The sequence below is a fragment of the Papaver somniferum genome, chromosome 8 (assembly GCF_003573695.1).
Source record: "Papaver somniferum cultivar HN1 chromosome 8, ASM357369v1, whole genome shotgun sequence".
NCBI lineage: Eukaryota > Viridiplantae > Streptophyta > Magnoliopsida > Ranunculales > Papaveraceae > Papaver > Papaver somniferum.
The window spans coordinates 164,872,642-164,886,402 of NC_039365.1; positions in this window are offsets into that span (position 1 = coordinate 164,872,642).

Consider the following 13,761-nt stretch of genomic DNA (forward strand, 5'->3'; position numbering starts at 1 on the left):
ATTATCACCTTAAGGCAGACAGTAACCCGCTTGCAGGAGATTCGCGGGTGTTTCGATTGGACTTACCTCCCGTACCAGACGGGCGATGAACCGTTGTCGTCGACTCGGGCCACGACTCCTATGCCGTGTGCGAACCCGAGGGGCCGAGACGATATAGTAATCGTCGTCCTTCCCTGCACACAGTTTATATAATATTTTTTTTTAATTATATAACCCTTCCGTAGGGTTTTAAAAAAAATGTCCAGTGTTCAATGTCCGGGAAAAAAAAATAATGTCCAAAAATAAAAGATTACAAAAATAAAAACTTTAATTACAGTTTCTAAAAAATATTAATAAAAAAAAATATCTAAAAAAAAAATTATAATAAAAAAAAGTCCTTCGTCTTCTTTCCGTTCTTTTTTGCTTTAAGCTTTGCTCCTAGTCTTTATGAAATCGCCAAAAATATTTGACAACTTCTTCTTCTTTTTTCTTTTCGATCCAAGCCTTTAAACCTGTATCACATAGACAAATACCCAAAGAACGTAAAAAAGAACAAAGAAAAATAAATCTAAAAAAAAAAATTCTACCTAAACACAATTCCGCGTCGGCGGCGCCAAAATGATTTAAAATTTTTCGTGGTTGTAGTAATGAGGTTCAAACTCTCGGACTTGTGAAGGATAATTTTTTTTTAGAAAATAAAAATATATACAAAATTTTTGTCACAGGATCAAGAGACACTAGGACTCAGGATTCCACCATTAATCATTCACACAATTCATATATTTATTCGAAACAATTATAGCTCAAATCATAAGGACTCTCATTCTTGCCAAGGTAGATTTTTAGAATATTTATTGTATATCACTAGCATGACGCATCAAAAGCACTACGACCAAGCATACATCATCATACGATATCACAACCAATTAAGAAAAATCATAAATCGATTAATAAAAAGTGCAAGTAGTCAAAAAGAATTAATATAATTATCATATGCGTAAAGAACGGCTTCCTCCATCATCCCAATGTTGGGGTTTAGCTACTCATATTAATCATGTTCTCAAAATACATTTTTATAGCTCAAAAAGTTGATTAAAAGGTAAAGAAGAACTAAAACAGTGAATCTGCGACCAACATAAGGCGTCCAGGAAACAACGATACTTTACCACTGCTGTAACAGAAACAACGATACTTAGCTTCCACTGTCGCTGTCGCTGCTGTTTTAAGACTGCTAGAAAACGACTGTTCCGGTAAGTGTGTTCTTCGTGTTCTTCAGGCGTGTTAATGGCAGCAGCAGCAGCAGGTAACTTCTCTGCAACTCCTCCTGCGCCTCTCTGCTCGCCTCCAAACCTCCCCAAACTCTCGACAGCCTCTCTAGTACTCCCAGGGAACATATTTATACACCTACAGCTCGTTGAATCTCCCTCAATTACTCCATATAATCTTCATTACTCGGTGTTTAAAGAAAATATTTTCCGAATATTTTCTTCCCTGAAATGATTCTCCACGCGTAAACAGCCTCTGATACTCCCTTATTTAGCTTCTACACGGTCCAAAAGTGTGCTAGAGTCCTCCATGCATCATCATAACACGTCCGAATCCCTCAAAAAATCCTCTCAAACCCGTGACTGCCATGTTCTCTGATGATGACTTGTTTAGCCGATTCTAGCCAAATTAGATCGATTCTGACACACATACTGTATTCCTTAAGCTATATCACATCTTCCTACCAATTTTTAGCCATTGAATCGCACCACAACACCTTCATTTTGTTGATTGAAAATCTGCCAGAGAGAGAATATATTTTCCCGCCAAAAATGAAATTTGAATTATGAGAAGAAAAGTGTCCTCCCCCTAATCCTGTACGGGTGTCCCTTTAGCAATTGGGGTGGAAATAGTAATTTTGGGGTGGAAATAGTAATTTTTCTGGGTTCCTCCGGTACATTTCTGGGACGCTTCCGGTGCATTTCTGGGGTGCCTTTAGTACTTTTCTCCGGGGTGTAAATCATCACTTTTTTGAGCTCATTTCGCCGCAAAGGCTTATTTCTCTAAAAACATCTACAAAAACACAAAATAACACAATAAGTACTTAATCGAGTCTAACAATACAGAATATTGAGAACAAAATAGACACATAAATGCGTCTATCAATACTAGAGGCATATCAGTGAGCAAGCTGATTTTCCTCCCATTCTAGATGTATGCATAGGATTTTCAACTCAACCTAGGATCACATTGTTTGGCTAGGACACAAGGGTGGATTCAAAGCCTTAGCTTAACCCACATTCTGTTTTCACAGTCACTTGCAACTTAACTGTTTTGTTACTTCTTCACACCCCTGCCCTTGGCTTAGGCCTTGGTTCCATTGTTCTTTGTTTAGTTTCATTGTTCTGTCACCTTCTCATAATACTTTGTGCTGTTTGCTTTTGCCATTGTAAATTTGCATCCTTTTGCCACTGATGTTTGCTTCTTTCCCATGATCATTGTTAGTTTGTTGCACTGCCATTGTTAATCTCTTAGTTATTGTTCCCTATTCTTCCCTGTTCCTCATCTCTGTCTGTGTTCTCTTTTATTCTCTTTCTTTTGCTATCTTTTGCTCTTCTAGTTTCTCTGTTTTGCTCCCCATTTGTCCATTGAAGCTCACTGTGGCCTAAGTGCATTGATCATTAAGAGCCCAGTCCAGTTCACTGTGGACTCATTCAAAAACCAAACTGATAGCTCCATCAAGCCCAGCTCACAGTTCACTTTCCAAGCTAAGGCCTGTCACTGTCAAGCCCAGATCCTCATACAAGCCAACTGAGCCCAAAGCTCACTTCAACACTGAGCCCAAGTTCAGTTCATTGAAACCAAAGGCTAAAAGCCCAGGTTTGATCCCAAGGCCCAGTGCAATTCAAAAGACCAAAAGCCCATAAATTCACAGTCAATCCAAAAGCCCACTGAGCCCAAAACCATTTCATTGTTACAAAAACCCACTAAGCCCAAAGCACAATTAGAAGCCCAATAGCAATTTAGAGCCCAAATAGCTAGAAACTCCAAACACCCCCAGTCTCTGTGGATCGACCCGTACTTGCACGAGCTACAACCGACGACCGTGCACTTGCGGTATTACTGTAGGCCCGTTTTTATCGCTTAATTTTCACACACCTTCGGGCCCACCACAAAGCACATCAACCAGAGGATGGGTTTCTAACGACTGAACTCCTTCATGGACATCATTAGGCTCGGGAAAACGAGTATGAAGGTAATCTTGTAAAATGGTCGAGGCACAGATATCAAGTCCTAAGTGTAGGGACTTTCTGAGAGTTAAAGGTAAGGCACTAGGGAAGTGATAATCACCCCCAAACTTAGAGTTTTCAGTGTCTCTAGATTGATCTCTAATTATTTCTTGAATTTCCGTATCTTCAGAGTCCTTAAAATATTCAAGATATTCTTCTAAGTTATTATCAGGTAGTGCATCTTTACTCATCTCTACGGGTCTATCTTCTTCTTCCAAGACTATTGTTTCTAAGTCGCTAGACTCTAAAACAGTATTTTCGAAATGAACCCGTTCCTCTAAACCACTATCGGCTTCGTAAACAGGAAATACTACGTCGTCTAAAACGGTGGTATCCCTAATCAAATCCTCGTCCTTTTGAATAGGTGAATAATCATAAAAATTATTTGGATTTGAACTAGAAATAATATAATCATTATACAACTCAATTGGATTACTAGACTCCTGATCACTATGCCTACATATTTCAGATTCTTCATTACTGCTATCCTCATCATCATAGTACGAGAATGATTGAACCTTATCTAAATAAGTAGTGTCTTTTATTCTAACCTCGTCCTCTAAATTAGGCAAATATTCACTATTTACATCAAGGGTAAAATTGGAAGCACTATTTTGGAAATTTAGATTATTTCGAGCAGCATTAGCTAACTGTTCATTTTCTGCCTCTAAACGTGCTTGAATTTCACCGAGTGTAACACTTATACTTTCACAAGTCTCATTGAATATCTTAGACCGCTGTGTACTCTCTTCTCTTGAACTAACTGCACGTTCATACTCCCTTCGAATTTGTTGGTAGGTTTCTTCTAAAGATTGAACAGGTTTAGAAATGTCATAATCAGGACTAGTTTTTAAGTAATTTTCCAAAAACGCATGACTAGTACTATAATATTCCTGATTTTCTTGCTCGTAAGACCAATTCGTGTGTGGATAATAATTGGGCTCACTATGGTATGAACCATAACCTTGAAAAGGTTGGCGTTCCCAACTACTATTCCCACCATGGTCATAAAACTGATGATGTCCATATTCAAATTCAGGTCGATACTCATTGTATTGGCTTCTATCATACCAGTTCGACATTCTTAATTGCAAGGGAATTCTACACAACCACAAACAAAGCCGACTCGACTCCACCAAAACAAACCTAAATATTTCTAGCAAACAAAAAGCATGATGGCTCCACTTAGATTGTTTCTAGACCAGCTTCTATCTTTCGAAAGGGAATTCGTTGCAATTTGAGCAAACCCCTCTGGAATCAATCCGAGTCAAAGTAAGTTGAATTGAGGCGAGGGAAGCTCAGTGGAGCTTTGATACCCAAGGCCTCACCGCTATCGCAAGGCGGCGCAGTCACGCATTCAACTCACAGAAACCATCATGAACCTTGGAGTGTGCTTAAAGAGCAACCAATATTTTTCGAACGAGTTTCCTATTAAGCTCGTTACCCTATCGGTCTCGTTCTATTCCAAATTTTAAAGCTTAGGTTCGCGTTCGGTTTCGTTTTCCTAAGGCGGGCAAGAAGAGAACGGTGATGAAATCCGAACCCTTATCTTGTTTAGGCCAGGCCTTGCCCTTTACTAGGAAAATAAAAACAGTCCGGTTCGTCCTCAAACAATTATCACCTTAAGGCAGACAGTAACCCGCTTGCAGGAGATTCGCGGGTGTTTCGATTGGACTTACCTCCCGTACCAGACGGGCGATGAACCGTTGTCGTCGACTCGGGCCACGACTCCTATGCCGTGTGCGAACCCGAGGGGCCGAGACGATATAGTAATCGTCGTCCTTCCCTGCAAACAGTTTGTATTTAATTTTTTTTTTTTTTTAACTTATAACCCTTCCGTAGGGTTTTAAAAATAATGTCCAAAGTCCAGAATAAAGTCCAAATAAAAAATAAAGTCCAAAATAAAAAAAATTACAGTTTTCCTCACACACTCTAAAAAAAAATTAAAAATTAAATCCTAAAATTGTCCTTTTTTCTTCTCTTTTCGCTTTTCGCTTTAAGCTTTTTCCTCTCCAAGTCCTTAGTGCTCCACTTCGAACCTGTAAATCAAAGACAAAAAGACAAAGTAAAAAGGAACAAATAATTCTAAAAAAATAATAAACCTAAAAAAAAAAAATTCTACCTAAGCACAAATCCGCGTCGGCGGCGCCAAAATGATTAAATATTTTCCGTGGTTGTAGTAATGATGATAAGGGGTATCGTTCAAACTCGAACTTGTGAAGGTAATGGATTTTTAGATTTAAAAATATATATACAAATATTGACAAATTGGTAGAGAGGTACTGGGACTAATGATTCGGCCAATCTTCATAACATAAGGCTTAATGATTTATTCTCAACAATAATAGCTCAAAACATATATGGACTCTTATTTTGCCAAAGTCGATTCTCAAAACATTGGTTGTAAATGTTAAGCATGGAACATCAAATCACCTAAGCTAAGCATGACCCATCTAATCAAATAACACCCAATTTAATCAAATCATATTTCACTTAATTTTTAATGCAAAAGTCTTAAAAAGAATTAATAAAATTACCCATTTATGAAGCTCGGCCTCCTCCGTCGCCCCAGTGTTGGGGTTTAACTCATCATAGTAAAAATGCTCTCAAAATATTTCATTGATGCTCAAAAGTGTTTTACAATGAAGAGAAATACAAGAAATTGATGTAAAACAGAACTCTGCGACCCACAGAAGGCGTCCAGAATCAACGACAGAGATGAGGTGCTGTTGTCGTTGAAGAACTACGAGCCACAAAGGACAGTCGATGTTGCTGTTGAAGAACGACTGCTTCTGGGAGTCCGTTCTTCGTGTTCTTCAGGCGTGTTAATGGCAGCAGCAGCAGCAGCAGGTAACTTCTCTGCAACTCCTCCTGCGCCTCTCTGCTCGCCTCCAAACCTCCCCAAACTCTCGACAGACTCTCTGTAGAACATTAGGAACATATTTATACGTAATTGAACCATTGAATCTCCTCCATTAATCCAAAAAATCTTCCCATTACTCGGTAGTGAATGAAAATATTCCCGATATTTTTTTCTTTAATTCTCTGATTTGTTACGGATTGTTCCATGTTTTATCTCTTCTCACGCGTCATCCTTGAGTTGTAGGAGAAGTTTCCAGCCAATAGAGTTAACCCATGCACGTCTCTTCCATCCACAAATTCTAAAAATAGGATATCTTCCTTATTTGAGAATATCTTCCCTGTTTTGATTCCCACCGATTATCTAACCAAATTGGACCGAATCCAACACCCATACCAGCTCTGTCTAGGCCCTAGGAACAAACCCATTTAATTTGGGCCATTGAATCTCACTGTAACACCTTCGAATCATCAACCCTAGTCACGGCAGTTCAAGACAATTTTTTTCCGCCAAAACTGTTCTTGATGTTTTCATCACCACAACACCTTCATTTTGTCGATTGAAAATCTGCCAGTTGATGAACCTATTTTTCCCGCCAAAAAAATTAATTTGAATTTGAGAAGAAGGTGTTCTGGTGGTGCCCTTAGTAATTAGGTTGCCCCTTATCCAAAAGCGAGAGTCCAAATAACACTTGTCCTCCGGGTACCAAAATCAACTTTTCGAGCCAAATTTTCCAAAAATGTTTATTTCCTAAAAATACATAAAAACACAATATTAGTACAAAAATAGAGTTCCAACAATACTGACATTGAGGACAAATTAGACACAAAAATGTGTCTATCAAATACCCCCAAACTTATTGTTTGCTAGTCCTCGAGCAAATTTATTCTTGAAAAGTGACCGAGTTAATCTCGGGTGGGTTTATCAGAGGTGTACCCACAAAAACCAATACTCGAGACCCTAGCTATCTACGCAGAACCTTGGAAAGCACTAAAGAACCTCCTTGGTTGGCATACAATTATTGACTCTAAGAGGAAGAACCCTGATGCGAAATTCCAATTGTTGTACACGAGTTTGCACTCAAGCATACTAAAATTCATATAAGTGACAGAGCTCTACTAAGATAGTTTCACGATGGACATCATACTCGGAGTCAGACTAATCACATGAAAAGATTAAGAAGATGGAAAAAGAAAAATGTAGATGGTTGAAAAGTGAACGGTGTTTCCCATATCTGTCTGAAGGCCTCTGCCAAGGTGAACCTAACCTAAATGACTGAGATACCGGTCTGACTAATATTAACACACTGGCATATACAAGGGAACCAGTGGTCAATAACTTAAATCTAGATCAACAAACTGGCAAATACAAGGGAACCAGCAGTTGACTACACATAACAATAACCATTTTTTTTTTTAACTTAACGACATGAATAGATCTTTTGGATCCAAGCGCATGCTTCTTGTCAGCAGATTACACGATAGTTCCCACGGGTCCTGCATTCCACGCTTGCTTAGGCGACGGAAACAGGGAGAACACACGCATATTGCTATCCAAGTGTTAATACTTATTCCGATTGGTCTAACTGGTCCGGTCTTTTTTTTTTTTTTTTTGTAACTCAGTCAATCTAATTCACCCTAGCAGTGGTAACAACTTGAATCGTGTGCCCCACCTAATCACTTAGAGAAACATAGTTTAAAAAAATAAAATAAAAATAAAGAAATGAAAAGGACTCAACGAGATATGGTGAAACTATCATGTTATTACTAACACCTGAGCTCTGTGCTTTTATGAATAGACTCTTTCGATGTTTCCATCTAATCAGATTGGTTCCTCAACTCCTATAACCAAGATGTTCCCATCCACTTAGATTGGTTAGTGCAAACCTTAATAGGCATAAATTTCTAGGCTCTGGAGTTTACTAATTGCAACTAAAAAGTTTCTCCCATACCCCCAAACTTAAATCTAACATTTTCCTCAATGTTCTAAAGATGAAATTAAAAGCATGAACAAGGATAAACGGTTACTATTTGAAGCAAAAGAGTTAAAGAAGGATATTACCGTGTTGCATGAGATTGGGTTACCTCCCAAGAAGTGCTAAGTTTAAAGTCTTCATCCAGACTTAGAAAAGGATTGGTCAACTCGAACCATAAAGTAACAGTCAAAATAACTGTGGGTCTTCAAAACCAAATAGAGCTGGCCATAGGAAACTGCAGTGAACCAAGAAAATGGACAAGAATAGCATGCCCTTACCTAGTTTCCTGAAAACTATCGCTAATTGCGGTTCAGGTTCTATGAAAGGGTCTAAATAGAATATTTTCATTGGCTGTGTTTCTTCATAGATGGGATCCGAATCACTAGGTCTTAGAGTCTGTAAAAACTCAAATACGAACTTAGAGTCACGAAGTAATAACCTAAATAATTGCGGATCCCCTAAGTCAATCAGATATCACTTACAAAGTTGACCATAATAATGGTCATTCTTAAGAAAATGTGTCGACCCTAATATCCTAAAGTAATTAGGTTTAGTCTCAAAACTTAATATCCGACACATCTGAAAATCATATGTTCCCACAATTGGAAGAAAAGTTTTTGGTGGGAAAACAAAGTCAATCTTGGTATCATAGCCTGGGTTAACCATATCAACCAGAGGATGGGTTTCTAACAACTGAGCTTCTCTATGGACATCATTAGGTTCGGGAAAACATGTATGAAGATAATCTTGTAATATAGTTGAGGAATAAATGTCAAGTCCTACACGAGGGAACTTTCTAAGAGTTAAAGCACATGGAGAATGATAATCACCCCCAAACTTAGAGTTTTCTGTGTCTCTAGAAAGACTAGTCACAACTTCCCTAATTTCTAGGTCATCAGATTCCTGGAAATGGTCAATTGATTCTTCTAAGTCAGGTTCATCCTCACTCATCTCTACGAGTTCATCTTCTTCGTCTAAGACTATTGTTTCTAAATCGCTATACTCTAAAACATTATTCTCAGAATAAACTCGTTCCTCTAAATCATTATCGGCTTTGTAAACAGGAAATACTACATCTTCTAAAACGAGGGTATCTCTAGTCAAATCCTCGTCCTTTTGAATAGGTGAATAATTATTAAAATTATTTGGATTTGAACTAGAAATAATATTATCATTGTAAAGCTCAATTGGAGTAACCATTTCCTGATCACTATTCCTACATAAGTATGATTCTCCATCAACACTATCCTCATCATAATAACATGAAAAAGATCGAACCTCATCAAAACAAGTAGTGCTACCAATTCTCACCTTGTCATCTTGATTATGAAAATAACTATCCTCATTTTTAAGGGTATTATTGGAAACACTATATTGGAAAGTAAGATTATTTCGAGCAAGTCTTTCGTTCGTCTCAGCCATCAGCTTGAGGGATTCCTCTATAGAAAGTTCACTCATTATTGTAGTTCTTTCGTCTAGAATTACACTATTCATCTCAGCTAACTTACGCGTCGACTCAGCTAACTCCCTGAGGGACTCTTCTAAAGGAGGAATAGGAACAAAGGGATCATAAAAAGGACTACTTTTCAATAGTTTGATTGTATCCTCTAGAGACGAAGAACTAGTACTATAATCTTCTTGCTCGTAAGACTGATGCATGTGTGGATAGTAATTGGGCTCACCAGGGTATGACCCATATCCTTCCAAAGGATGGCGTTCCCAACCACTATTCCCAACATGGTCATAAAAAGGATGATGTCCATAATCAAAATCAGGTCGATACTCATTGTATTGGCTTCTATCATACCAGTTCGACATTATTAATTGCAGGGGAATTCTACACAATCACAAACAAGGCCGACTCGACTCCACCAAAACAAACCTAAAGATTTCTAGCAAACAAAAAGCATGATGGCTCCACTTAGATTGTTTCTAGACCAGCTTCTATCTTTCGAAAGGGAATTCGTTGCAATTTGAGCAAACCCCTCTGGAATCAATCCGAGTCAAAGTAAGTTGAATTGAGGCGAGGGAAGCTCAGTGGAGCTTTGATACCCAAGGCCTCACCGCTATCGCAAGGCGGCGCAGTCACGCATTCAACTCACAGAAACCATCATGAACTTTGGAGTGTGCTTAAAGAGAAACCAATATTTTTCGAACGAGTTTCCTATTAAGCTCGTTACCCTATCGGTCTCGTTCTATTCCAAATTTTAAAGCTTAGGTTCGCGTTCGGTTTCGTTTTCCTAAGGCGGGCAAGAAGAGAACGGTGATGAAATCCGAACCCTTATCTTGTTTAGGCCAGGCCTTGCCCTTTACTAGGAAAATAAAAACAGTCCGGTTCGTCCTCAAACAATTATCACCTTAAGGCAGACAGTAACCCGCTTGCAGGAGATTCGCGGGTGTTTCGATTGGACTTACCTCCCGTACCAGACGGGCGATGAACCGTTGTCGTCGACTCGGGCCACGACTCCTATGCCGTGTGCGAACCCGAGGGGCCGAGACGATATAGTAATCGTCGTCCTTCCCTGCAAACAGTTTGTATTTAATTTTTTTTTTTAATTTATAACCCTTCCGTAGGGTTTTAAAAATAATGTCCAAAGTCCAGAATAAAGTCCAAATAAAAAAGAAAGTCCAAAATAAAAAAAATTACAGTTTTCCTCACACACTCTAAAAAAAAAATTAAAAATTAAATCCTAAAATTGTCCTTTTTTCTTCTCTTTTCGCTTTTCGCTTTAAGCTTTTTCCTCTCCAAGTCCTTAGTGCTCCACTTCGAACCTGTAAATCAAAGACAAAAAGACAAAGTAAAAAGGAACAAATAATTCTAAAAAAAAATAGTAAACCTAAAAAAAAAAAATTCTACCTAAGCACAAATCCGCGTCGGCGGCGCCAAAATGATTAAGATATTTTTCGTGTTTGTAGTAATGATGATAAGGGGTATCGTTCAAACTCGAACTTGTGAAGGTAATGGATTTTTAGATTTAAAAATATATATACAAATATTGACAAATTGGTAGAGAGGTACTGGGACTAATGATTCGGCCAATCTTCATAACATAAGGCTTAATGATTTATTCTCAACAATAATAGCTCAAAACATATATGGACTCTTATTTTGCCAAAGTCGATTCTCAAAACATTGGTTGTAAATGTTAAGCATGGAACATCAAATCACCTAAGCTAAGCATGACCCATCTAATCAAATAACACCCAATTTAATCAAATCATATTTCACTTAATTTTTAATGCAAAAGTCTTAAAAAGAATTAATAAAATTACCCATTTATGAAGCTCGGCCTCCTCCGTCGCCCCAGTGTTGGGGTTTAACTCATCATAGTAAAAATGCTCTCAAAATATTTCATTGATGCTCAAAAGTGTTTTACAATGAAGAGAAATACAAGAAATTGATGTAAAACAGAACTCTGCGACCCACAGAAGGCGTCCAGAATCAACGACAGAGATGAGGTGCTGTTGTCGTTGAAGAACTACGACCCACAGGGGACAGTCGATGTTGCTGTTGAAGAACGACTGCTTCTGGGAGTCCGTTCTTCGTGTTCTTCAGGCGTGTTAATGGCAGCAGCAGCAGGTAACTTCTCTGCAACTCCTCCTGCGCCTCTCTGCTCGCCTCCAAACCTCCCCAAACTCTCGACCCCCTCTCTAGTACTCCCAGGGAACATATTTATACACCTACAGATCGTTGAATCTCCCTCAATTACTCCATATAATCTTCATTACTCGGTGTTTAAAGAAAATATTTTCCGAATATTTTCTTCCCTGAAATGATTCTCCACGCGTAAACAGCCTCTGATACTCCCTTATTTAGCTTCTACACGGTCCAAAAGTGTGCTAGAGTCCTCCATGCATCATCATAACACGTCCGAATCCCTCAAAAAATCCTCTCAAACCCGTGACTGCCATGTTCTCTGATGATGACTTGTTTAGCCGATTCTAGCCAAATTAGATCGATTCTGACACACATACTGTATTCCTTAAGCTATATCACATCTTCCTACCAATTTTTAGCCATTGAATCGCACCACAACACCTTCATTTTGTTGATTGAAAATCTGCCAGAGAGAGAATATATTTTCCCGCCAAAAATGAAATTTGAATTATGAGAAGAAAAGTGTCCTCCCCCTAATCCTGTACGGGTGTCCCTTTAGCAATTGGGGTGGAAATAGTAATTTTGGGGTGGAAATAGTAATTTTTCTGGGTTCCTCCGGTACATTTTTGGGACGCTTCCGGTGCATTTCTGGAGTGCCTTTAGTACTTTTCTCCGGGGTGTAAATCATCACTTTTTTGAGCTCATTTCGCCGCAAAGGCTTATTTCTCTAAAAACATCTACAAAAACACAAAATAACACAATAAGTACTTAATCGAGTCTAACAATACAGAATATTGAGAACAAAATAGACACATAAATGCGTCTATCACTAGACATATTCTAGAAAATAAAGTTTTCTAGCAAGTCTCAAATGGCGAGAATATTCAAATCTGGGATGATCCATAGTTATATCATAGTATGGAACATCTCATTAGCAAACCATCATCTCTTCCCAATAGTATGCAAAAGGTGTCTGACTTAATGATACCCAATTCAAGATCTTGGAATCTACCCCTACTAAATAAATTATTTCCTCGATAGACAATCCAATGCATGACTTCCAACTATTGAAGTTCATAAGAAGACTCAGAAGACACCTTGACTTTGTCATGAACCTCTCCAGGTAAATTCTCAACTAAGTATTGCTATCAACTTTTGATGAACAATGATTCTTCTTCTTCAGAACTAAGTGCATTTTTGTGGAAGGAATTATGGTCTCCTACCGAAGATTCAACTTTTAATATGGAAAGTTATTCACGGTCGGATTGCAGTGAAAAGAAATATCCACAGGTTTGTTCACAATATTAAAACTGCATGCACTTTTTGTTGCCAGAAGGAAGAAACTATTTCCCGTGTACTATTTGATTGTCCTAGAACAACATTGGTTTTTGATAGAGATCACATGAACTTAATTCATCACTCTCTTGTAGAAAATTTTAATCAGATCTTAATTGACTGGAAGGAAGATAATTTAGATCACAAGTTTATAATTAGGATATGCGTTATTTAGAATCTCTGAAAATGATAAATGATATGATATTTTTCAGAGAGTTTAGTCCTTAAGAATTTGCATCAAGATTATAACATGTGTATGGCTGAGGTTTCGGAAGAAAGGCGCATTAACGCTCAAGCTTTTCAAAATCACATTTGGACTCCTCCAAAACCTTATTACATCGAGATCAATGTGGATGCTTCATTTGTCCCTAACAGAGTAGCAGCAGGAGCAGTCACACAAGATCATAATGTAAGATTTTTGGGATGCTGCTCAATCATATTTGCTATTACTTCTTCCTTATTGGCAGAATCTATTGCTTGTAAATTAGGTATGGAATTGGGCAAGAAGTTTCTTATCAACAAATTTATCATTGAAGATGATGCAACTAACATTAATGAAACCATTCCAGGAGATCCAACAATTATCCCTTGGAGTATCAAATCTTTAATTGTATAAATAAGAGACGATGTTAACTCTTTTTTGATGTAAAATTTCAGTTTGTGCCCAAAAGTGCAAACAATTTGGCACATTCTTTGTGTCAATATCAATGCATGAAAATATAAGTAGTCGACGGAATGC